Raw genomic sequence first — 24872 nt, 5'->3', positions numbered from 1 at the left:
TAATAACTATTTCTGAACCTAGTGGTGTGGGATCTAAGGCTCCTGTACTTCTGTCCCGATGGCGGCAGCGATAAGACGTCACGATCAGGACGGTGGGGGCCCTGCATGTTGGATGTTGCTTTCTTGTGGCGGTCTTCAGGTGTGCTCAGTGCTGGGGAGGGCTTTTCCTGTGACAAACTGGGCTGTATCCACCATTTTGTAGGTTTTATCCATTCATGGGCATTTGTGTTTCCATACCAAGCTGTGATGCATCCAGTCAGGATACTCTCCACTGTGCAACTATACAAGTTACTCAGTGCTTTAGATGGCGTGCCGAATTTGCACGAACTTCTAAGAAAGTAAAGGTGCTGTCGTGTCTTTGAAATGGCACTGCCGTGGTGGTTTCAGAGTAGGTCAAAACTAATCAATAAACTGCAAAGCCTAGGACTCAAGACCTCCTCGTGCAACTGGATCCTCGTTTTCCTCATTTGCAGACCTCAGACAGTTTGGATGAGCAACAACATCTCCTCCACAATCTCCATCAGCACAGGTGCTTCACAAGGCTGTGTGCTTAGCCCCCTGCTCTATTTGTTTTATACTGAAGACTGATAACTAAGCACACTGCCAATCCTCGGGGTCAATATCACAAATGACCTGACTTGGTCCAACCAAGCAGAGTCCACTGTCAAGAAGGCCTACCAGCGCCTTTATTTCCTGAGAAAGCTAAAGAAATTTGGCCTGTCCCCTAAAACCCTCACTAATTTTTATAGATGCACTGTAGAAAGCATTCTTCTAGGGTGCATCACAACCTGGTATGGAAGTTGTCCTGTCTAAGACTGGAAGAAGCTGTAGAAGATCGTGAATGCAGCCCAGCAAATTACACAAACCAATCTCCTGTCCTTGGACTCACTTTACAGCGCACGCTGGCGGAGCAGTGCTGCCAGGATTATCAAAGACACGACCTACCCAGCCAACACACTTTTCGTCCCTCTTCCCTCCGGGAGAAGGCTCAGGAGCTTGAAGACTCGTACGGTCAGATTTGGGAACTGCTTCTTTCCAACTGTGATAGGACTGCTGAACGGATCCTGACCCGGATCTGGGCTGTAGCCTCCAAGTATCCAGAGCTGCCTCTCGGTTTTTTTGCACTACCTTACTTTCCCTTTTCTATTTTCTATTTATGATTTATAATTTAAATTTTTAATATTTACTATCGATTTGTACTCCAGGGAGCGCGAAGCGCAGAATCAAATATTGCTGTGATGATTGTACGTTCTAGTATCAATTGTTTGGTGACAATGAAGTATAAAGTATAAAGTATATTCAACTTTGCTGATGACACCACTGTCGTTGGCCCAATCAATGGTGGTGATGATTCAATGTTTAGGAGAGAGTTTGAAAACATGACTCAGTGGTGCCATAACAATAACCTCTCACTCAATGTTATTCACTGATTATTCACTCCGATTATTCACTGCAGGAATGTTGCTGTAGAAAAGCAGCATCCATCATCACCACCCAGGCCATGCTTTCTTCTCGCTGCTGCCATCAGGTAGAAAGTTCAGCTACCTCAGGACTCACACCACCAGATTCAAGAATGGTTACTACCCCTCAGCCATCAGACTCCTGAACAAAAGCTACACTTATTTAGGGACTCTGTTATACTGTTATTTCATGCTTGTTATTCATTGCTGTTTATTTATATCTGCATTCGCACAGTTTGTTTATGGTTAACAGTTCCTGATGTTTACAGTTAGTGTTCTATAGATTTGCTAAGTATGTCTGCAGAAATAGAATCTCAAGATTGTATGTAGTGAAATGTTTGTACTCTGATAATAAAGTTTCCTTTGAACTTTGAAGGTTGCTGAGGCCAAGGGTGTTGAGAATCAGCTTTAGCTGACTGAAATGAGCTTAAGCAAGCAGAAAATGTTTTTTGATCAGTTGAAACTGGATTTAACCAGTTGAAACCAGTTTGTATAGGCCAAAACGAGCCTACCAAAACCAGTGCTGTCAGAAACTGGTTTGAACTGGCTGAAACTGGTTTGAACCGGCTGAAACTGGTTTGGAATGATGGACCCTGGTTTGAACCAACACATCTGGTATGAACCAACCAGAGCAACATTTATTGAGCTGAAATTGGACATCGGGTCAAAACAAGATTTAGCCAGCCAAAACTGGACATATCCAGCCAAATCCAGATTTATCTAGCTGAATCTGTTTTATCCAGTCAAAACCATCTTTAACTGACCTCTTTCACTGGCTTCCATTGCTATGTCAAAGTCACTGTGTGTGAGCAGCCTATCCAAAGATATCTACCTCAGCTGACAAGAATGTTTCCGTAGGCTGAATCACAGGTTGTAATGAATCTGCTATCAGAAGGAGATCGAAAATCTGGCTGAGTGGTGCCACAACAACAATCTCTCACTCAAAATCAGCAAGACCAAGGAACTGAATATTGACTTTAGGAAGAGGAAACCAGAGGTCCCTGTGCCAGACTTCATCAGGGTTATCAGAGGCCAAGAGGGCCAGCAACTTCAAATTACTTGGTGTTACCATTTCAGAGAAACTGTCCTGGACCAGCACGAAAGTGCAGTTACAAAGAAAGCACGGAAGCGCCTCTACTTCCCTGGAAGTTTGCAAAGGTTCAGCATGTCATCCAAAATTTCTATAGGTCATTGATGGAGGTATACGCAGCCTGGCATGGAACTACCAATGCCCTTGAAAGGAAAATTATACAAAAATTAGTGGATATGGAGTGTTGCAGCAGGAAAGTAGCATCCGTACCAGGGATCCCCTTCATCTAGGCCATGCTCTTTTCTCGCTGCTGCCATCAGGAAGAAGATGCAGGGGCCACAAGACTCACACCACCAGGTTCATCTCATATTTTCAATATTTTTTGCTTATTTATTTATTATTATCATTTCTTTTTTCTTTCTTTCTGTATTTGCAGCTTGTTGTCTTTTGCACACTGGTTGTCTGGCCTGTTTCTATGGTTCTTCACTGATTCTATTTGATTATGGAGTTATTGAGTATGCCCGCAAGAAAATGAATCTCAGGGTTGCATATGGTGACATACATGTACTTTGGTAATAAATTTACTTTGAACTTTGAAACCAATGTCCTGGCCTCTACCTCATGAGCCGACCTCTTCCCCGCCTCCCTCCACTCCTCTTGTGGGATCTCTCACCACCTCCCTCCAGCATTCCATTCAACAGGTCTCCGCAATGAGACTATCCCCACTAAAGCAGGCCGCATGCCCCAGTGCAGCCCTCAATTACCCCTCCTACCGAAGGAGTTGGACATGGCGAATTAACCCGTTGATCCATTGTCGGGCTGTGGGAAGAAATGGGATTACCCAAAGAAAAGGTATGGAGTTATAGAGAGAACTTAAAAACTCCACACTCCTCCCCCCCCCCCCCCACACACACACACACACTCAGGCAGTAAATCTGTGTTGGGGAGGGGTAATTAAGCTCCTCACCCTTCATATCGCTGGGTGGTGGGAGGAAACTGGAGCAAATGGGGGAAGACAACATGTCCACAAGAACGTGCAAATTCCACGTACACACATAGAGCTGGTCATTGATTACTGGTAGGGGAACAGCACACGCACTCCTGTTTACATCAATGTTGCTGAAGTCAAGAGGGTTGAGAGTCATCTTTAACTGACTGAAACTGAACTTTTATAAGCAGAAAACAGTTTTAATAGGTTGAAACCGGATTTAACCAGATGAATCCAGTTTGTACTGGCCAAAACATTTGCACTGGCTGGAACTGGCTCGAACTGGCCCGAACTGGCCAAAACACGAATTGACTGAAATCAGTTTGTTGACACTGGTTTGAATCAGCTATAACCAGTTTGAACCAGTCATAACCAGCTTGAACAGGTCAAGGCTGGATTGATCTGGACAAAACCAGATCTATCCAGCTGAAACTAGATTTGAGCCATAACTAGACTTTTCAAGCTGAAACCAGATTTATTTAAGTGAAATTAGATTTATTCAGCAGAAACTGGATTTATTGAGCAGGAACTAGACTGATTGAGCTGATACCCGGTGCATTCTTCAGAAGTTTTCTGATGACTCTGCCATAGTTGGATGCATCAGCAAGGGAGGTGAGGCTGAGTACAGGGCTACGGTAGGAAACTTTGTCACATGGTGTGAGCAGAATTATCCGCAGCTTAATGTAAAAAAGGACTAAGGAGCTGGCAGTAGATCTGAGGAGAGCTAAGGCACCAGTGACCCCTGTTTCCATCCAGGGGGTCAGTGTGGACATGGTGGAGGATTACAAATACCTGGGGATACGAATTGACAATAAACTGGACTGGTCAAAGAACACTGAGGCTATCTACAAGAAGGGTCAGAGCCGTCTCCATTTCCTGAGGAGACTGAGGTCCTTTAACATCTGCCGGACGATGTTGAGAATGTTCTACGAGTCTGTGGTGGCCCGTGCGATTATGTTTGCTGTTGTGTGCTGGGGCAGCAGGCTGAGGGTAGCAGACACCAACAGAATCAACAAACTCATTCATAAGGCCAGTGATGTTGTGGGGATGGAACTGGACTCTCTGATGGTGGTGTCTGAAAAGAGGATGCTGTCCAAGTTGCATGCCATCTTGGACAAATGTCTCCCATCCACTACATAATGTACTGGTTGGGCACAGGAGTACATTCAGCCAGAGACTCATTCCACCGAGATGCAACACTGAGCGTCATAGAAAGTCATTCCTGCCTGTGGCCATCAAACTTTACAACTCCTTCCTTGGAGGGTCAGACACCCTGAGCCAATAGGCTGGTCCTGGACTTATTTCCTGGCATAATTTACATATCACTATTTAACTATTTATGGTTGTATTACCATTTAATTAATTATGGTGCAACTGTAACGAAAACCAATTTCCCCCGGGATCAATAAAGTATGACTATGACTATTCAACTAAAGTCGGCTGAATCCAGCTGAAACCAGATTTATACAGCTGAAACTGGATTTAAGCAGCCTTTCTAAACGACTTCTATTTCTGCTGACGTGTATATTTCAAACAACCCATTGTCCCTGTCTCTTCCTCCATAGCCAATCCTTCCCACGGCTCCCTCTCCGCCCCTCCCATGGGATTTTCCCACACTTCACCATCTCCACTACTCCATTCTACAGATCTCCTCGACTAGAGGATGCCAGTGGTTGAGCAGATATGGGAGAGGGAGATACACAGAAACAGGCCCTTTGGCCTACTGAGTCCATGACAACTATTGATCACACATTCACACCGGTCCCACGTTCATCCCATTGAATTTCCCCACACTCTTATGAAATGCCCACCTTGAGTCTGACCCAGATATTACCCTCCACCCACACCTTGGGGGCAATTAACCCACTGAAAATGCTATAGGGGTGTGGAAGAACTGCTATAGGGATGCAGTTGAATCCAGCAAGCCACTGACCCAGACACTACTTTAATAGCCAACCTCTTCCCTGACTCTCTCTCCACCCCTCCCATTGAGGGAGTCGGACATGGAGTAGGTGTGGGAGGGGGAGATACAGGGAGCACGGAAACAGGCCCTTCAGTCCATCAAGGCCATGCTGCTCATTGATACTGATCTTACATTCAGGAGTCAGATTTACTGTATCCAGCTGAGTCCAGATTTTTCCAGCTGAAATTGGATTTATTCAGTCAATGCCAGCTTTAACTGGGGCTCCTTTATGGGACCTCTTTGCTGAGTCAGTCACTGTGTGTGAGCAGCCTTTCCAAAGTCTTCTACCTCACTTGATGTGATTACTTTCAACAATCCGTTGTCCTGACCTCTACCTTAATAGCTGACCCCTCCTCCAACTACCACCTATGGGATCACTCACCAGCCCCTCCACCACTCTGTTCCACAGATTATCTCAATGAGCCTGTCCCCATTGGGAGCTGGACAAGGAACAGATGTTGGAGAGGGAGATACATGGAGAATGGAAACAAGTCCTTTGACCCATCGAGTCCATGCCATCCACTGAACAACCAGTCACACAGATCCTACATGCACCACATTGTATTTTCCATCACCCCATCCAGATTCCATCCCTCACACTGGGAGCAATTAACCCACTGACCTATAAACTGTGGAGGTATGGGAAGAAATTGGGGCATCTACTGGAAAACCACGTCGTTACAGGGAGAATGTACAAAGTCCATACACACATATGTACATACAGGCACACTCACTCAGACAACAATTCTGAGTTGGAGAAGAAGAAAGCCCTTAGCTCCGAGTGGAGTCATCGGGATCCCGTGTCATGATGGCGCTTTTTTGTAGCAGGCTTTCTTATTTTTATGAGGCCCAGTTGCTAGCTCGACACTCAACCCAGCATGGATGGAAAGCGTACAAGGGAGCCGGCTGGATTTGAACTCGGGAGGCTTCGCTCTGAAGTCCGGCGCTGATGCCACTACGCCACCAGCCGGCGTCTGTGTTGGAGAGGGGCGATTAAAACTTTCGGCTGAGGTGCCCACAAGAACGTGCAAACCACTGGTACACACATTGACTACTGATAGGGGAATGATGCACACACTCCTGTTTACATCAACATTGCTGAGTTCAAGAGGGTTGAAAGTCACCTTTAATTGACTGAAATGAGCTTTGACAAGCAGAAAACAGTTATAATCAGTTGTAACCAGATTTATCCAGTTGAAACCAGTTCATAATGGCTAAAATTGATTTGAACCAACCAAAACCAGTTTGAGCCTGCAGAAACCAGTTTGAACCAACCAAACAACACACACAAAATACTGGAGGAACTCAGCAGGCCAGGCAGCATCTAGGAAAGAATACAGTCAATGTTTCGGGTCACCAACTGAAACTGTTTGCTGACTGAAACTATTCAATTTAGCCATTTGAAACAAGCTTTAACCAGCCACATTCACTGTTGTGCTTTCTCAGGTATTGTGGGTGAGCAGCTGTTCCCAAGACTTTTTCCTCAGTTAACTTGAATGTTTCCTTCAAGCCATTGTCTTTGCCTCTCTCTTAATAGCCAACTCTTCCCCTGGCTCTCTCTCTCCACCCCTCCTGTGGGATCACCTACCACCCCTTGCACCAGACCTCCTTAACCAGCCTGTCTCCTACTGAAACCAAACACCTGACCCAGACCAACCCTTGGTTATCCCTCCCACTGAGGGATTGGATATAGAGCAGCTATGGGAGATGGAGATTCATGGAGCATGGAAACAGGCCCATTGAATCCATGCAGACCTTTGGCTACCAATTTCCTCTGATCCTACATTGATCACATTGAACTTCCCCCACATTAAAAATCACCTTCTCAACCTTCACCCAAATTGTACCTGTCACCCGTCATGGTATTGGAGAATGTTTAAACGCCACAGGCGTACAAACACGTGCATGCGTGCACACACACACACAAACACACATGCACACACAAACACACACGCACACACACACACACACACACACACACACACACACACACACACAGATAACATTTATGTGCTGAGGCGGAGCAATTTATCCCCCTCACCCTGCACATCATTAGGCAGGTGGGAGGAAGCTGGAGTGACTAGGGGATAGGGGAGGCCCACGCAATCATAAGAATGTGCAAACCCCACACACACATTCACACGGATTTGGCTATTGACGTCTGGTTGGGGAGTGGTGAACAAACTCCTTTACATCAACGGTGCTGAGGCCAAGGGGGTTGAAAGTCATCTTTAGCTGACTGAAACAGGCTTTAACAAGGACCCCGTTTTAACCAGTTGAAAACGGATTTAATCAGCCAGAACTGGTTTGAAAGAGCTAAAATTGGTTTGAACCAGACAAAACCAGACTGAACAGGTAAAACTGGATTTAACTGGGAAAAGCCAGATTTCTCCAGTTGAAACTGTCCAAACGAGATCTATTTGGCCAAAACCGATTATTCAGCCAAAGGCAGATTTAACCAGTCGAAACCAGTTTTAACAAGTGGAAACTCCCCTGAATCGGCCAAAGCTGGTTTGAACTATAAATATAACCCTGCCTCCACGGTATTGTAAGGAATGTCATTAAAAAATACCAAAGATTGATAAGAACAAACAACTACTGAACATAGAGAGAGACAGGAAATGGTTATTAGTAGGAACAAATGTATATGGACTTTTCTTGCATAATATTATGGGAACTTGTTCATATGTAGTGGTGCCATAAGGCATCTGTAACCCAGGTATGACCTGTACTTCCTTTCAATCAGTGATAGCAATGAAGAATTTTATCATTAAGGACCCCCACCTGTCCCACACCCGTTCCTTGGGGCTCCACCCTTACCATTCCCAACATTTTTCATTCCTGCCACATTTGCAAACCCACTCGCTACTTCACGTTGAAAATACAGTACTGGGCAAATCCTTAGGCACCCTCACTGTACATATGTGCCTAAGCCTTTTACACAGTACTGTAACTTCTTTAATGAAGAAAGAACATACTGCTTATGCTGAGTTTAGACTTTCATTGGTAAAATGTGTACTGATGCCTACTTTGTAATCACATACTTGTTATTGTCCCGACTACAGAGTCACTGTAGTTATTGGCAGGGCACAAGCTGCAAATTGAACTACTATAACACAGTGGACGCTTGATGTGAAACTTTGGCTCTGACTTTAATGGAAGCGTGGAAACAGTTCACAGATCTGAAAGGGAAAATGAAAATCCCGAAAGATTGCAGAACTGAAATCATCTGAAATAACTAAGCAGAAAACGATGGAAACATTTAACAAATGAGTGGTCTACAATTATCTGATAGCGTCACAGATCTGAAACGTTAACTGTTTCTCTTTCTACAGATGCTTCCTGACTCAGTGAAAGAGAATTGACTGGATCTCAATGACATACTCTCATCAGAATGGCCGGGAAGTCCTTGGGAAGTTGAAGTTGGCCTATAAAATTGTTTAGAGTCTGACTGTAGACTTTAAAAGGAGTTGTGCTTGATAATAAACTGGGTAGGAGTGATATCTTAATTGCACAGCTGGGTTGACTTTGGTTTCTGAAAGACCTCCCCTGCTTCTTTTGTCTTGGAAAGAAGCTTAACAGAAAATAATAACTTAAGTGGAAGAAAGATGAACTTTCTGACTTCTGGGAGCTTTGGCCTCATGGGAAAGTTACCTTTATTCTCCTCTCCAGGCCAAGGCTAACTTGACTCATCGAAGTTCAAAATTTGAAGTTCAAGGTAAATTTATTATCAAAGTACTTTTATATCACCATATACTACCATGAGATTCATTTTCTGGTGGGCATTCACAGTAAGACAAAGACATGCAATAGAATACGTGCAAAACTAAACGCAAAGAAAGACTGACAAACAGCCAATGTGCAATGGAAGACAAACTGTGCCAAGAACAAATGAATAAAAACATGGACAAGCAAACAGACAAATAGATGAATAAATAATACTGAGAGCATGAGTTGTAGAGTTCTTGAAAGTGAATCAATACGTTGTGGAGTGAGTGAAGTTATCAAGGCAACAATAACCTCATTGGTTATTGTGGTGTTTAAAGAATAATTTAGGAATATAATCTTTGGTATCTGCAATTTAAATTTAAAGACTTATGGTGATTGTATTGCTAGAGGAAAGGTGTGAGGAATTCTCTTAGTCCTTTTCCATACCAGTGCACCTCCATGCTAAGGACCTTTTATGATGGTCTACATTTTCATTGGAGAATTCTGATATTAACTGTTGCAACCCTCTCTCCTGCTCTCGGATAACATCTGCGCAATATGAAAGCCATAAATACTTATGAGAAGCCCATTGGATCAGCTGGGATTGGAAGTTTTCCCGTGATTTCACCCATGATCCAAGCCATCAACAAACAAGTCCAGTTCTGTAAGACAAATGTCAAAACATAATTAGTGTGAAGGTCCTCAGGCTTCCAATATTCTTATGATCGTCTCTCTCAGCTGAGTTCCCCTGACTCATTTTAAATGTTAAAGCGTGTAGTGCCAAACAGGACCAGAGAATAAGGAAATTCAGAAATAGAAAATGCTGAGGCAGCCACAACATTTACAGCTTCTATCATCTTCTAGCTATCCTCCTTCCTTTTGTCTCCACCTTTTTATTCTGGCATCTTCCCCCGTCCTTTCCAGTCCTGAGGAAGGGCCTCGGTTCACATGTCGACTGCTGATTCATTTTCATAGATGTTGCCTGACCTGCAGAGTTCCTCCAGCACCTTAAGTCTGTTGCTTTGGACTTCCAGAATATCTTGAGTTTATGATTTACAGCTTCTATCCTATTTTAGGAGAAGTTAGGAAAAGGGGAAGTACAATGAGATCGAGGTCACTGAAAGTAAGCATGCAGGTACAGCAGGCAGTGAAGAAAGCTAATGGCATGCTGGCCTTCATAATAAGGGGAATTGAGTATAGGAGCAAAGAGGTCCTCTTGCAGTTGTACAGGGCCCTGGTGAGACCACACCTGGAACATTGTGTGCAGTTCTGGTCTCCAAATTTGAGGAAGGACATTCTAGCTATTGAGGGAGTGCAGCGTAGGTTCACGAGGTTAATTCCCGGGATGGTGGGACTGTCATATGTTGAAAGATTTGTGCGACTGGGGTTGTATACACTGGAATTTAGAAGGATGAGAGGGGATCTGATTGAAACATATAAGATTATTAAGGGATTTTACACGCTAGAGGCAGGAAACATGTTCCCGATGTTGGGCGAGTCCAGAACCAAAGGCCACAGTTTAAGAATAAGGGGTAGACCATTTAGAACGGAGTTGAGGAAAAGCTTTTTCACACAGAGGGTTGTGGTTCTGTGGAATGCTCTGCCTCAGAAGGCAGTGGAGGCCAATTCTCTGGATTCTTTCAAAAAAGAGTCAGGTAGAGCTCTTAAAGATAGCGGAGTGAAGGAATATGGGGAGAAGGCAGGAAAAGGGTACTGATTGTGGATGATCAGCCATGATCACAGTGAATGGTGGTGCTGGCTCGAAGGGCTGAATGACCTACTCCTGCACCTATTGTCTATTGTCTATTTTGTTGCTAAGTTATTTGCCTTAATTGTGGTGTCAATGGAAAGGGAAGCGCCGTACCATTGGCTACAGATATGTCTATGCTTCTTGCTCACTCTTCTGGACATGCAGGATGCCTCTTAGCAGGGTATAGCAGCATCAAATTTAGAAGTCTCTACTTTGTAGGACAGGGCCATTAGAAGTCACCTTGTTTCCAGGAATTAATAAATTCAAGAGTCATTCCAAAGAGAAACGCAGAGCAGGTGGACTCAGAAGGCATCCCTGGCAAAAGCCTTCATCTGGGGAGTTGGGGGTTATGATACCATGAGTGGAAAGTTTAACACAATTAGTGACACATTGGTTATCAACACATTATCTATGCTGGGTGCTCCTTGCATAGAAAAAAAAACCCAGACCAGTTTACTAAACAACCAGAGTTAGAGAAACAGTATTAGAGAAACAGTAATATACATAGATCCAATTAGAGGAGACTTCTACCAGCAAACAGTGATACCTTGGGCATCATCTTCCAGGTAAGCAATCCCTTCAATTATTTCACTTTTTCTATGCCTCATGCTTGTTACTTTTGTCTTGATTGTGTTTCGGAAACCGTCGGAGTCTGTGACGTGTAGTTTGGAATTCAATCGCGTGATCTGATGCTCTGCTGTCCCTGGAGAAGACCGTGGGCATGGGCTACCTCGTGCAGAAGGCCAGAGGTGGGGCTCCATCAACTCCATTTTGAAGCATCGAGGCAAACGTGGAGGAGGCCAGCGGTTGCTCTCCCACAGCAGCCACTTGTCGACGGCGGCTGGTAGCTGAGTCGGTGGATTTCGGAAGGCCGCAGGTCAGCGGCGTGCTGGTCAAAAGGCTGAAGGTCAGAGGCACAGTGGTTGTTCTTCGTGGAAGGACTGGGTTCTATTGGCTGCTCTCCTCAGTTCTGGCAGGAGGATTTTTCAAAATTCTGAGATTTATGTGATTATTGGACTGTAGTTTAATAGTTTATATTGCTCTCTGCGTTTCCTGTGTTTTCTTTTTTGTTGCTGACTGGAAGGTTGGGGCTCCAGGAGGGCTATATATTGGCTGAGGGAGGGGGTTGGGGATTTGAGGCCTGATGTTCTTGGTGGTTTTTCTGTGTTGGTGATCTGCTGGCTTTTGTGTATGGGAGAGGGAATTGGGAGTTTGGTGCTTTTCTGTGGGGGAGGGGGTTGGGGATCGATTCAAGATTCAAGATTCAAAAAAACTTTATTGTCATTCTAACCATACATCAGCTCTGCAGGGCAGAATGAGACAGCGTTTCCGAGGAGCAGTGCAATCATAACATAACAAACGCAACACCAAATAATAAACATAACAATAAATAGTAAAACACAACAGCCACATGTCAGTTAAATGATGTCACATGTCAGTTGATGTTATTGTCGTTGTTTGTTTGTGGGAGAAGGTGTTGGGGGTTTGCGGTTTTTGATGTTAAGGCTGCCATCTTCCGGGTGGCTTTTGTGTGAGGGAGAGGGGGTGGCGGATTTAGGGTTTGCAAGTTTTGTTTCTTTTTCCTTTTCATGCGGGGAGGGGGTTGGTGTCTTTTCTTTTAATGACTCCCATGGTTTTTCTGTATTTCATGGCTATCTGGAGAAGATGAACATCAGAGTTGATTTGTACATGTAGACTTTGACAATAAAATGAACCTTCGAACCTTTAGACCTTTCAGGGTTAAAGGAAACGTAATTAAATTGCAAGGGTGATAGTGAAGAGCATGACCATGAAGTGATTGAGACGAAAAGAATTATTGATTGGAAGCTAGGGGTAGGATTGAGAGTCCAAGCAGATAAGGACTGGATTGGTGAGAACTAGAGGCGAATGGATATGAGATCACAATGACGTAAATTGTTTTCTATTCCCAGTGTAAAATAAATCAAAACCTTATACCCATGCTTCTTTCCAATATCCATGATCTTGCAACCCTTTGTGCTTCTGCAATTCTGTCAAGATTTTGCATTATCTTCATGTCTTATTTAATATTAAATTGAACATGTCCAGTACTCTCTCCCACTACTTTCATTTTTATTACATTGCCCACCTCTCTTCGGTCTACCTCGTGCATGTATTTGTCATTCCAATCATTCTTTGTCAGATCTCGTGCAGCAAGTTTCACAAAACTCTGGGGCTTGTACCTTATCCAGAATGAAAACTCAACTATCCATTGTTCCGCTGCATTGACTCTCAGTTCCCCAGATCCTTATGTTTCAAGTATTTCATGATCAATATTTCCCCTTTCACTGTCCTCTCCTTTAACCCTGCAAAATTCCATTCTCTTGTTTGGCCTCTCACCCAATTCTTGTCTTCATCACCTTATTAACTGTTCTGCTTTGGTTACCACAGCAACATATATTTCAGGACCTCTCCATTTATCCATTTCCTTCTACTCTATTCAGATCTGCTTAAAACATAATTCCTTGTCTGTTTTCGGACTGTGGCTCCCCAGGTCCCTCTCTTTGGCTCAACATTCCTTTTTTCCCCTCCAATATTATCATTGAGAAATGCTGCTGGATTTTACGTTGATGTCACTGGTTTTGGCAAAATGCTGATTATTGCAAGTATTGTTCTGTATGCAAATCAAATATAAAGTAAACCAATGTTTAGTTATGATGCTTTTGGGTGAAGTATTTCTCGTCAATCAAGTCAGCGCAGCTTCAGATTTATGTATCACATTTATATTGAGACAGACAGTGAAATGAGCCATTTGCATTAACAACCAACATACCCCCTTAATCCTTAGAATACATCTAAGTTTATTAATGCTTACAGTTGGAACAAAAGGGGCAAAAACGAAGGAAAAGACAAAATAGAAACAAGTATTACACGCAAATTTATAAAAGTGGTTAGTGACTCTCTTTAAAATTTCATAAATGTGATTTCAAATCATAATTTTCAGAAAGATTCCAAAATTCTTTATAGAAATAAATGGCACCATGACAAGTAACTTGTGTCAGCTAAACTCACCAGCCACAGAATATGAGATTCCACACATGACAATCAGATATTATTTTGACTGGGTCTGTTTTATATGTTGTGGTATTTTTTTTTCTATTTTAAATTCACTATTTGGTTTATTAATACTACCTCTGGCAAAGTGCCGTGGAATGATGGCCTGAGGAATGAATACCTGGCAGTACTTTGCTCCGGAATGTCCCACTTTTTTTCAGGTAGTGCCTTGGGGATTAGAAATCATTATCTGAGATAATGTAAACGAAGTCACTTCGGGCTCTGCTTTCTGCCTTCAGCACTTCACTGAACCTTCTGATTTTGAGCTGAGAGTGTTAACTGCAGCAATCTGACATCATTCAGATCCTTTAGCGAACTTTTTGTTGTGCTTTTATTTTTTCACACAATAAAGCCAGTCCTTTTGGGAGCCATTCCTCTGAGAATAGATTGTTCAGAGGTGCTTTTGTGCCCTGGTTTCTGCCAGTGACCGCCTGTACGTTGTGCATATCTGATCAAAAAGACACAGAGCTCAATACTGTGACCAAACCAGGAAATGGCAGCACAATGTAATCAGCATTGGCTCTGACAGTTGCTACTGTGAGAATTCTAATACCGACCCACTTTCCCGGCACACCAGATATCCGCTTAGCCTTCTCAGCTCTGAGTCACCTGTCTTTTCCTGGTTTCCTCTCCCGTACAGCTGACTTGACTTGGGGCATGGCTTTGACAACTGTTCATTATTTTGTCTCCATGACAGTGAACATCAATAGAGTATTCAACTCTACAGGGTGTTCCATGTTGGCCTGACTCTATTCTCAACTATTGAAAGTGTCGAGACTTCCTAACAGGAGTTACTCAACAATAATGGGTTGGGATAGAAGAACATAAGATCATGAATAGGTCATTTGTTTCCTTAAGCTTGCTTCACCATTCAGTTACATCATGATTGATATACATCTTAAATCCTTTAATCACCTGGGTTTCATACTTAATTCGCATTATCTAATAAGGCATATCTAACTGAAATTTGGATTCTCAGATCAAGGTTCAATAAATGGGTTGAGTGAATATCTTGTGTCGACTGCTTTCAAAGATAAGTTCCAAATGCTTGGTAATTTTGGTGTTAAAAATAACTTTCTACAACCAAGTTGCATTTATATAGCATATTTAACATTCCATGTATTTTAAGATCCTTCCCGTGGGAATTATCAAACAAACTTTGACATCAAACAACACAAGTCTGTATTAAGGCTACTGATCAGAAAGTTGATGAGAGGTATGCCTTAGGAAGGTCAGGAGGAATGAAATGAAGTTAGGTGACTAGATGGTAGGGAAAATGATAGATGGGAGAGAAGTGAAGAAGTGAATTCTAGAGACTCAGATAACCAGCCTCCCCTCCATTAATTCTGTCTACACTTCCTGCTGCTCAGGAACATAATTAAAGACCTCTCACCCCAGTCTTCTCCCCCACTCACCCCACCAAACTTCCATTGGGCAGAAGCTGCAAAGGTTGAAAATATGCACAACCAGGCTCAAGAACAACTTCTACCCTGTTGTTATAAGACTCTTGTACAATAAAGATGAACTCTTGGTCTCTCAATCCCTCTCATTGTGACCATTGCGCTTTATTTGTCTATTTGTACGGTACTTTCCCTGTAACAATATATTTTGTGTTTTGCTACTGCCTTTCCCTTTGTACCATCTCTATGTACTTAAGTAGGAAATAGTATGCATGGATGCTATGCTAAACACCGTTTTTCATTGTACCATAGTACATGTGACACTAATAACCCAATTGGCAGTTAACACTTATTATCTGAAGCCACTGTGTTGTTAGTCTAATTAAACTGGAGTTAGTCAGAATTAGCATGATGTAGATACTTCAAGGAGTTATAATGGAGGAAGTCATAGAAGTTGGAAGTGGCAAAGACATGTAAAGATGCTCAAACAAGGATGAGAACTTTAATCAAAAATAAACTGCTGGAATAACTCAGCTGCTCAAGGAACAGTTTGATTCTACTCCATCTGCAGTCTCTTGTGTCACACGAGAACTTTAGTACTGTATCGTAGTTTAAACAGCAGCTCATGTCATTGAGCTAGGGGTGAGTGACACTGTGAGATTTAGATCATGGCCTGAGAAAGGACAAGGAAGGGGAAGCAACTAATGGAAAGAACACAAAACATATGGTTACTCTATATTCCTACATCTGCTTTCTCTTTTGTTACTCCACTGTGAAGTCTGTTCAAAGTATGCCAACTTTGAAGAAGTTTTCCTTCTCTCTTCCATAGGAATTCTGTGAAACCCTCTCCCTGTTTCTCCTCTCTAATTTATTCTCCTATCATCCCTCCTGGATCCACTTATCACTTGCCAGCTCTTGCTTCATTCCTTCCCCTCGCCTCTTTATCTACACATAAGTCCAGATGAAGTGTCTCAGTCTAATGCGTTGATAGACCATTTCCCACCGCAGATGCCGCTGGACCTGTTGAGTTTCTCCAGCTTCTTGTTTATTGCATGATGACCTTTTTTACAGCTTGTGATGAGAGACAGTGGTGAGGATGGTTGGACCCAATTGCTGGAGTATCCAAGGCTGGAATTGAGACATGATGCTAGATCGAAATGAGTACAGGGTATTAACTAGGTGCTCGTCAATAATCTAAGTAGAGCTGATGATTCAGTTCAGGTGTTCTTTAAATATTAAATTCTGGCACCAAAACAATTAGTTGGGCAGCCTGAATATTTAAAGGGGCCACGCCAGCTATCCCTATTCCAGAGAGTTAATGTGTCTAAATCTTGGAAGATGGTTGGGTGCATGTTGTAGCAGGACTCCCTCCCCTGTGGCCCTGGCTGCTCAGAGAAACGATGACGGTTTTCATGGATGAGAACCGGATCCAAGCAATGCTCGGGAACTACTGTTACTCAATTCCGAATCCTTCCCAGTCTATGAAGGACTGCCAAACACCTTGACCCGTTTGTGAATCTAAAATTCTTCTCACGGTGAAGACCATTGACACACCTGAGTGGCTGTGGGACTGATGGTAGCGGGGCTAACGGGCTGGTGATCGCAGGTTTTAATTTGGAAATGGGGAAAGTACAAATTATCTTGAGGGTCTTGGGGAGCTGCAAAGAGTAAGCCACTGGGTTTACTTTCATATTGAATGTGGGATTACCTGGCTGACAAAATATTGAGTGGGTCAAGTAGAGACAGCGAGAAAGAATTGGGTGTGAAAGCTGAACTTGTGCTGCAGGATTCTGTCGACATAAAGAAGGAAAAGGAGCCCAGACTGTACTGGTTAGTGGGAAGCCAACTGAAAACAAATTCAGCCAATAGCAGAGACGTAGCAGAGGTAGCAGAGGAGAACAAAGTGATTGACTGCATCAAGGCCCAATAAAAAAATCAAGGAGGACAAAAAGCAATAACATATCACAAGCACTCAAAATACGTCTGGACTATTTAGCTCAGTGACAGGGGAAGTAACTCACTGAAGGCAGCTGAATTCAGAGTTCTAGGGAGTTGATCACTACTTGAAGACGTCGAAGATTTTCAAGAAACACAAAGGGATGGATGGAGATGGGGGTAGCAGGTTTCAGGGATAGAAAGCTTGAGGTTGGATTTTTTTTTGAGGAGTACTATGGTAAGTTGTTTTGGAAGTATAGTGAAAAGAAAGAAAGATAATTGACAATGTTAATCACCACGGTCACCAGGATCGGAAATTTGGTGGGATGAATTTAGAACATAGAGCACAGAACATAGAACACTACAGCACAGTATAGGCCTTTTGTCCCTTAATGTTGTGCTGACCTTATAATCTACTCTAAGATCAATCTAACCCTTCCCATCTACATAACCCTCCATTGTCCTACCATCTATGTGCCCATCTAAGAGCTTCTTAAATGTCCCTAATGTATCTGCCTCTACCACCACACTTGGGAGGGTGTTCCATACAGGAAACGGGAACTCCAGAACAAGATATTCTGGAGTATTGTGTACAGTTCTGGTCACCGAATTATAGGAAGGATGTCAATAAAATTGAGAGAGTACAGAGGAGGTTCACTAAAATGTTGCCAGGGTTTCATCTCCTAAGTTATAGAGAAAGGTTGAACAAGTTAGGTCTTTATTCTTTGGAGCATAGAAGGTTGAGGGGAGACTTGATAGAGGTATTTAAAATTATGAGGGGGATTGATAGAGTTGACGTGGTTAGACTTTTCTCATTGAGAGTAGGGAAGATTCAAACAAGAGGGCATGGGTTGAGAATTAGAGGACAAAAGTTTAGGGGTAACATGAGGGGGAACTTCTTTACTCGGAGAGTGGTAGCTGTGTGGAATGAGCTTCCAGCAGAAGTGGTTGAGGCAGGTTCGATGTTGTCATTTAAAGTTAAATTGGATAGATATATGGACAGGAAAGGAATGGAGGGTTATGGGCTGAGTGCAGGTTGGTGGGAATAGGATAGGGTAAGAGTTTGGCACGGACTAGAAGGGCCGAGATGGCTTGTTTCCGTGCTGTAATTGCTATATGGTTGTATGGTTATAAGTTTAAGAAGGTGTGAGTGAGGATGAAAGAAAAACAGAGAGAAGTGTACATAGGATCAGAGAATCAAACAGCAAGGGAAAATGCCATTTGTCCCACCCCATGCATTCTGACCAGTGGGCATCCCTCCATGTTAACCTTATACTTCAGCACATGGCCCATGGCCTTCCGTCCCTGGGCTGTTACGTTTCGTAACTTCAAAACATTAAACCAATTCAAAGTAAGACACCGGAGTTTGAAATGTGAGTCTAACTTCAGGCGTTCCAAGTACTCGTGTACCAGCAGAAATGTCTTAAAAGCTGTCATCAACTGCTTTCGGCACTCTCTCTGGCAGTGTATTCAAGGTACCCACCACCCTCATGGGTGAGAGAGGTTGAAGTGAGTGTGGGGAAAACCTAAGTTGAAAGTTTAGCATAAAGAGCAAGGATGGGTGAAAGCAATCAGTAGGTAGTCCCAATCTTCAAAGCAAATAAATCATGAGTTACTCCATTTACTGCTGGAGGTCTTTCTTTTCATTTATGAGATAAGAAGCTCTTTGATGAGACTAAAACTTCATGTCTATCCCTGCCTGCCCATGAGAACGCAGGGATAGACCTGCCACGGGGTGAAGGCAATCCCATAGAGCTGTTGGGTGGGAGTTGCAGGATTCAGACCCAAGGATAATGAAGAACTAGATATATTTTGAATCAAGATGATACCTGACTTGGAGGGGAGATGACATACTGTGTTTCTGAGGCCCTTGTTCTTCTTGGTTGTAAAGTTCACAGACGGGAAGATGCTGCAGTGTAACCTGGGCTTGTAACCGCAGTGCATTTCATAGGTGGTGCACTCTGACACCTCTGTGCCTGTGGGAATGAATGTTTAGGATGGTTGGCAGAGTGCCAGTTAAGCAAATGGTGTGCTGCATGATGGCATTGTTGAAGTTACAATCACCCAGGTAAATGGCAGCATTCTATCTCTCTCCTGACATGTCTTCAGATTATGGAAAGGTTCTGGAGAATAAGGATATGTTTGGACGAGCAGCCTAAGACCTGCTCCTGTTGCCATAGCAACGACTGGATAAAATTGAAAAGCAAAATAATGCAGATATTGGAAATCAGAATTAAAACAGAAAGTGATGGACGTACACAGTGGGGTCCGACTTGTTGAGTGTTCCAACATTTCTTATTTGTATGGCTGATCCAGTTAAGATTTTGGTCTTGTTGCACAGGGCGACTGAGGAGAACCCAAGTGCAGGGCACCGGCCAGTCGACTGAGTTGGAGATGCTGGCGTAGACATGAACGTAGAACAGCAAACAGGAGGAATCTTGACAAGGAGATGGGATCTACAGGGCCTACCTTGAAACTAAAGCAGATCTTGGAATTAAACTTAGAACTAACGGTTCTAAGCGGACGAGAGAATGAAATATCACACAAGAATAGATCAACAAACTGGCGACCTGTGTAGTGACGCCATCGTGCTTATTTCACAGTCTCTGATGCAAACCAGGTGTACCGTAATTAAGTAAACTAGCAGCAATTGGAAATCTAATGGCTGAAATTAGGGCATAATCCGGGAGAAAGGAATATTAATGGGGAACAACCAAATGAAACCATGACTGGTCTAGATTGTGATGGTGTTGAGTTTGCTGTCTACAAAGTTTTGAACTCAAATGAAGATCTTAATCCCTATCTAATATAGATAGCTGTAGGTACCCTCACTAAAGGGAGGTTATGCTGTAGACTCCTACTCTTCAAAGACTAGTTCACTTCCCTGTTTATCCTCCAAGGAGAGTTTAGCTTCCAATACCCACTATTTGAGCAGGGGGTCCCCTCCCAACCTCCACCAAGGAAGAGATACATCCAGCTAATAAAGTAGTTTAATCACAGTTCATATATCTTTAGTGATACATGTTTAAATTTAGATAAAATTCTTAAAACGCATTTAAAACCCACAAAGCATTTCTATTTTATAAAAGGCTTACAAATTACAAATGATTTCTAAAACACAAAAAATTTCCAAAACACAGGTATAATTCCTATAAGCTTAAATGAAATGACAAGTTGCAGATGAATGAGTCATCTGTCGCAGAAATTGAAGGCAGAGGAATAGATTCTAGTCACCCCATCTTTCTGATATCCTTCCTGTCATGCCTTGGCCATTCCTAATAAGCCACTCTAATATTTATACTGCTTTTTGCTACATTGTGTCTTCACACACAGGATATTTTTTCAGATGTATTTGCTGGGAAATTCACAGATATATTTTAAAAACTTCTAGCAACGTAGATCCCAGACATCCAAAATTAATGCTCTGAGGAATGACTCTGAATACAAATTTCCCAACTATTGACAGATCAGCTATTTGATGTGCGAAGTGATAGCATCAATCTGGTCTGCAAGCTTCCTTGAACTAAATAACTTAGCCAGTGTTGTCTGGTTTTATGCAGCCCAAATTAACATAATCCCATTGTTTCATACCGCATTCCTTGAGCAGCCAGGACTGTGCTGCCGGCCAGCAGCCTGGGCTCTACAGACAGTGCTGTTTATTTGCAAAGCTGACTTTTTAACTTCAGACTGATTATTGCTTGCAATTTACATTAAGAACTAAAGACTGGTTCTTGTTTGTGTCAAGAAGCTGAGCAAGGGATATTGGTCAGGAGCTTAACTTATTCTAAAACAGCTCTTTGATTCCTGGGAGAGTCAGCTGCTGTGTTAGAAAGCAGAGCTCGGCAAAAAGCCCCGCTCCCCTTCTAGGCCCTGGACAGTGAATATCCAAGATATTGACATCCTGATTTGGTGGTGGTAACATGACTGAGAGAACAGGAGAAGGCCTTAATGGAAACAGTGGTAGTATTTACTTGAAAATTCTCCCACGTATCCTGGTCAATCTTTACCCTTTTTGAAGGTCACTCAGAAAGATTATGATATCAGTGATATTTACTTGTTTATGGTCTGCATAATTTGCCAATTAACAAAAGTGACCAAGAAGCAGAAAGTGACAATTCTGAGCGTGCAAAGGTTGAGAATGTATGATGCTGGGGATGGTTTTTAAAGGCATTATACGAATCCAGATTGTTACTGCACAGTCTCATGGAACTGGGTCACACAGCCCAAGTTACATGGACTAAAGGATTGCACATTGACTATCTACTAGTTTTGTATCTAACTTTTAGATTAGATTATGAAGACACTCAGTCCTTGTTTATGTCATTTAGAAATGCATGCATTAAAAATGATACAATGTTCCTCCGGTATGATATCACAGAAACACAAGACAGACCAAGGCTAAAACTGACAAAAACCACATAATTATGACATATAGTTACAACAGTGCAAAGCAATACCGTAATTTGATAAGAGCAGACCATAGGCACGGTAAAAAAAGTCTCAAAGTCCCGATAGTCCCAACATCTCACGCAGACGGTAGAAGGAAGAAACTCTCCCTGCCATGAGCTTCCAGCGCCGCAAACTTGCCAATGCAACATCCTGGAAGCACCCGACCACAGCCCGACTCTGAGTCTGTCCGAAAACTTCGAGCCTCCGAACAGCCCTCCGACACTGAGCACCGAGCACCATCTCTGCTGAGCGCTTCGACCCCGACCCCGGCCACTAAGCAACAGGCAAATCCGAGGATTCGGGGCCTTCCCCTCCAGAGATTTCGGATCACAGTGCAATATGATTTACTTGCTTTCTCCTCAAAACCCTTTCACTATTTCAAATTAAGTTTATCATTAGCTTTTGAACTAATTAGGCTCATAACTAACTTTAAAGGAAACAACAGGAATTCTGCAGATGCTGGAAATTCAAGCAACACACATCAAAGTTGCTGGTGAATGCAGCAGGCCAGGCAGCATCTGTAGGAAGAGGTGCAGTCGACGTTTCAGGCCGAGTCTCGGCCTGAAACGTCGACTGCACCTCTTCCTACAGATGCTGCCTGGCCTAACTTTAAAGGATGTTGCTTGAATTATACTTTTTCAGATATTTTTATCAATTGCGATGAGCTATTTAAAGCGCCTACAGATATCCATGGCAATTTGGAACATAACAACATCAGTTGATAGAGGAAGCACTGAATGCATCTTCTTTCTAGGATTTCATCTCCACTCAATAATTCTAAGCATTCCTTAAAGTAATAATTTCGGATCATGTGCACAATCTGTTGTCATGCTTGAATAATGCATTTAGAGTTAGTGATTGGGCGTAATTTTCGAGGCAATCTTTTTGCATTATTGCTTTCAGATGTATTGCAATCAGAATAAAAAGAACGTTCAAAAAATTATCACTTTGTTAGATTTGCTTCAGCATTATTGAATAATGGAGGATATGCAGGAAGCAAGCAAACAAATATCAGGCTCAAAGACTGAGCAGAGACTGCACACAGTTAGCAGAGGTACCTGGTCAAGTAAGTGACCAGGACTTGAGCAAAATTCAGAAAAACATCTAAGAACTTATTACTATGTCCTGGCTATGTTTCACAATGATAATGTTGAGTAGTTTCTTGCAAAGTGATTCACAACCTGTGTTCATATTCTGCAAAAATATAACCGATGAAGGTAGAATATTACAGTTTCTGACCTATTTGGTCTAGAACCCATAAAAATAGGGTAAATTGTACAGGTTTGTCAGAGGCCAGTGAAAGACTATAGTCAAAGTTCAAGGAAATTTATTATCAAGGTACATATACTACCTTGAGATTAATTTTCTTGGTGGCATTCGCAGTAAATACAAAGAAACACAATAGAATCGATGAGAAACTAAACACAAACAACCAATTTGCAAAATACAACAAATTGTCCAAATAAAAGAAACATAATTATAATAATGAATAAATGAATAATAAATGCTGAGTATAGATAGATAGATCCCAAAGGAAATTATAGTGTCACAGTAGTATTACAAGTGCACGGATATATAAGTATGCAAATATTAGAAAAAACGTATGAAAGAATAAAAAATAAGTTACATCTAACGGTCTAATTGGGTAGGAATGACCTCATATAGTGCTCTTTGGAGCAGCACAGTTGGCTTAGTCTATTACTGAAAGTGCTCCCCTGTTCAGCCAAGCTGGCAGGCAGAGGGTGAGAAACATTATCCAGAATTACCAGGAATTTCTGTAGGGTCCTTTATTCTACCATGGCCTCCCGTGTGTCCATTCTTACTTCTCTAACAGAGCCAGACTTTCTAATCAGTTTATTGAGCCTGTTGGCATCATCTATGTTGATGCCATTGCCCCAGCACACCACAGCAGAGAAGATCATACTGGCAACAACAGGCTGGTAAAACATGTGAAGGAGAGGCCTGCATAATCCAAAAGACCTCAATCTCCTTAGGAAGTAGAGGTGACTCTGGCTCTTCTTGTACACAGCCTCCGTGTTGGTGATCCACTCAAGTCTGTCATCCAGGTGCACCCCCAGGTATTTGTAGGTCATCACCATATACACGTTCTCGCCGTCAATTGTAACAGGGAGCAGTGCAGGCTTAGTCTTCCTAAAGTCTTTCACCATCTCCTTTGTCTTACTGATGTTGAGCTGCAGATGCTTCATTCCATTTTACAAAGTCCTCCACCAGGGCCCTCTATTCACCCTCCTGAGACATCAGAAAATTTCTGCAGATGACATAACTCAGTGTTGTATTTAAAGTCCAAGGTATACAGGGTAAGCAGGAAGGGTATGAATGCAGTCCCCTGTGGTGTCCCAGTGCTGCTGATAGCCATGTCTGACACACAGCTCTGAAGCCACACAAACTGTGGTCTGCCAGTCAGGTGGTCCATTATCCAGGATACAATGGAAGTGCCTGCCAGGCTTCATTGAACGGAGCTTTCCTCCAGTAATGTGAGCTGTATGGTTATTGAAGGCACTCAAGAAATCAAAAAACATGATCCTCACAGTGCTGCCCTGCTTATCCAAATTGGGAGTATCCTCTGTTCACCAGGTAGCTGACAGCATCATCCAATGTACTCCCGGTAGGAAAGTTGCAGGGGATCGAGGGCTGATCTGACCAGGGTTCGGTGATGAGCCAGGATCAGCCTCTCTAGGGTCTTCATAATGTGTGAGGTCAGGACCACTGGATGGTAATCACTGGAAACATTTAGTTGGCCCTTCTTGGGAAATGGGACCGCACACAATGCTTTCCACAAAGTCGGGACCCTTTCCAGGCTGAGACTCAGATTGAAAATGCGCTGGAGAGCTCTAGACAGCTTCTCAGCACACTTCTTCAGGTCCTTGGAGTTCACACCGTCCAGTCCCAATGCTTTGCCATGTCTGAGTTTCCCCAGAGCCCTTCTCACCTGCTCTGTAGTGAAGGTGAGTCCGTGATGACTGGGGAGTTGGTGGAAGGTGGGGGCTCGGGGCGGTGAAGATCGGGACAATAGTAGTTGGTATGTGGAGGTGAGGATGGTAGGTGTAGGGCAGAGAGGGGATGTAGGCAGTGGTGGCCTGTGCTGTTCATCCACGT

The sequence above is a fragment of the Mobula hypostoma genome, chromosome 26 (assembly GCF_963921235.1).
Source record: "Mobula hypostoma chromosome 26, sMobHyp1.1, whole genome shotgun sequence".
Classification (NCBI taxonomy): Eukaryota; Metazoa; Chordata; class Chondrichthyes; order Myliobatiformes; family Myliobatidae; genus Mobula; species Mobula hypostoma.
This window is presented reverse-complemented; position numbering follows the sequence as displayed.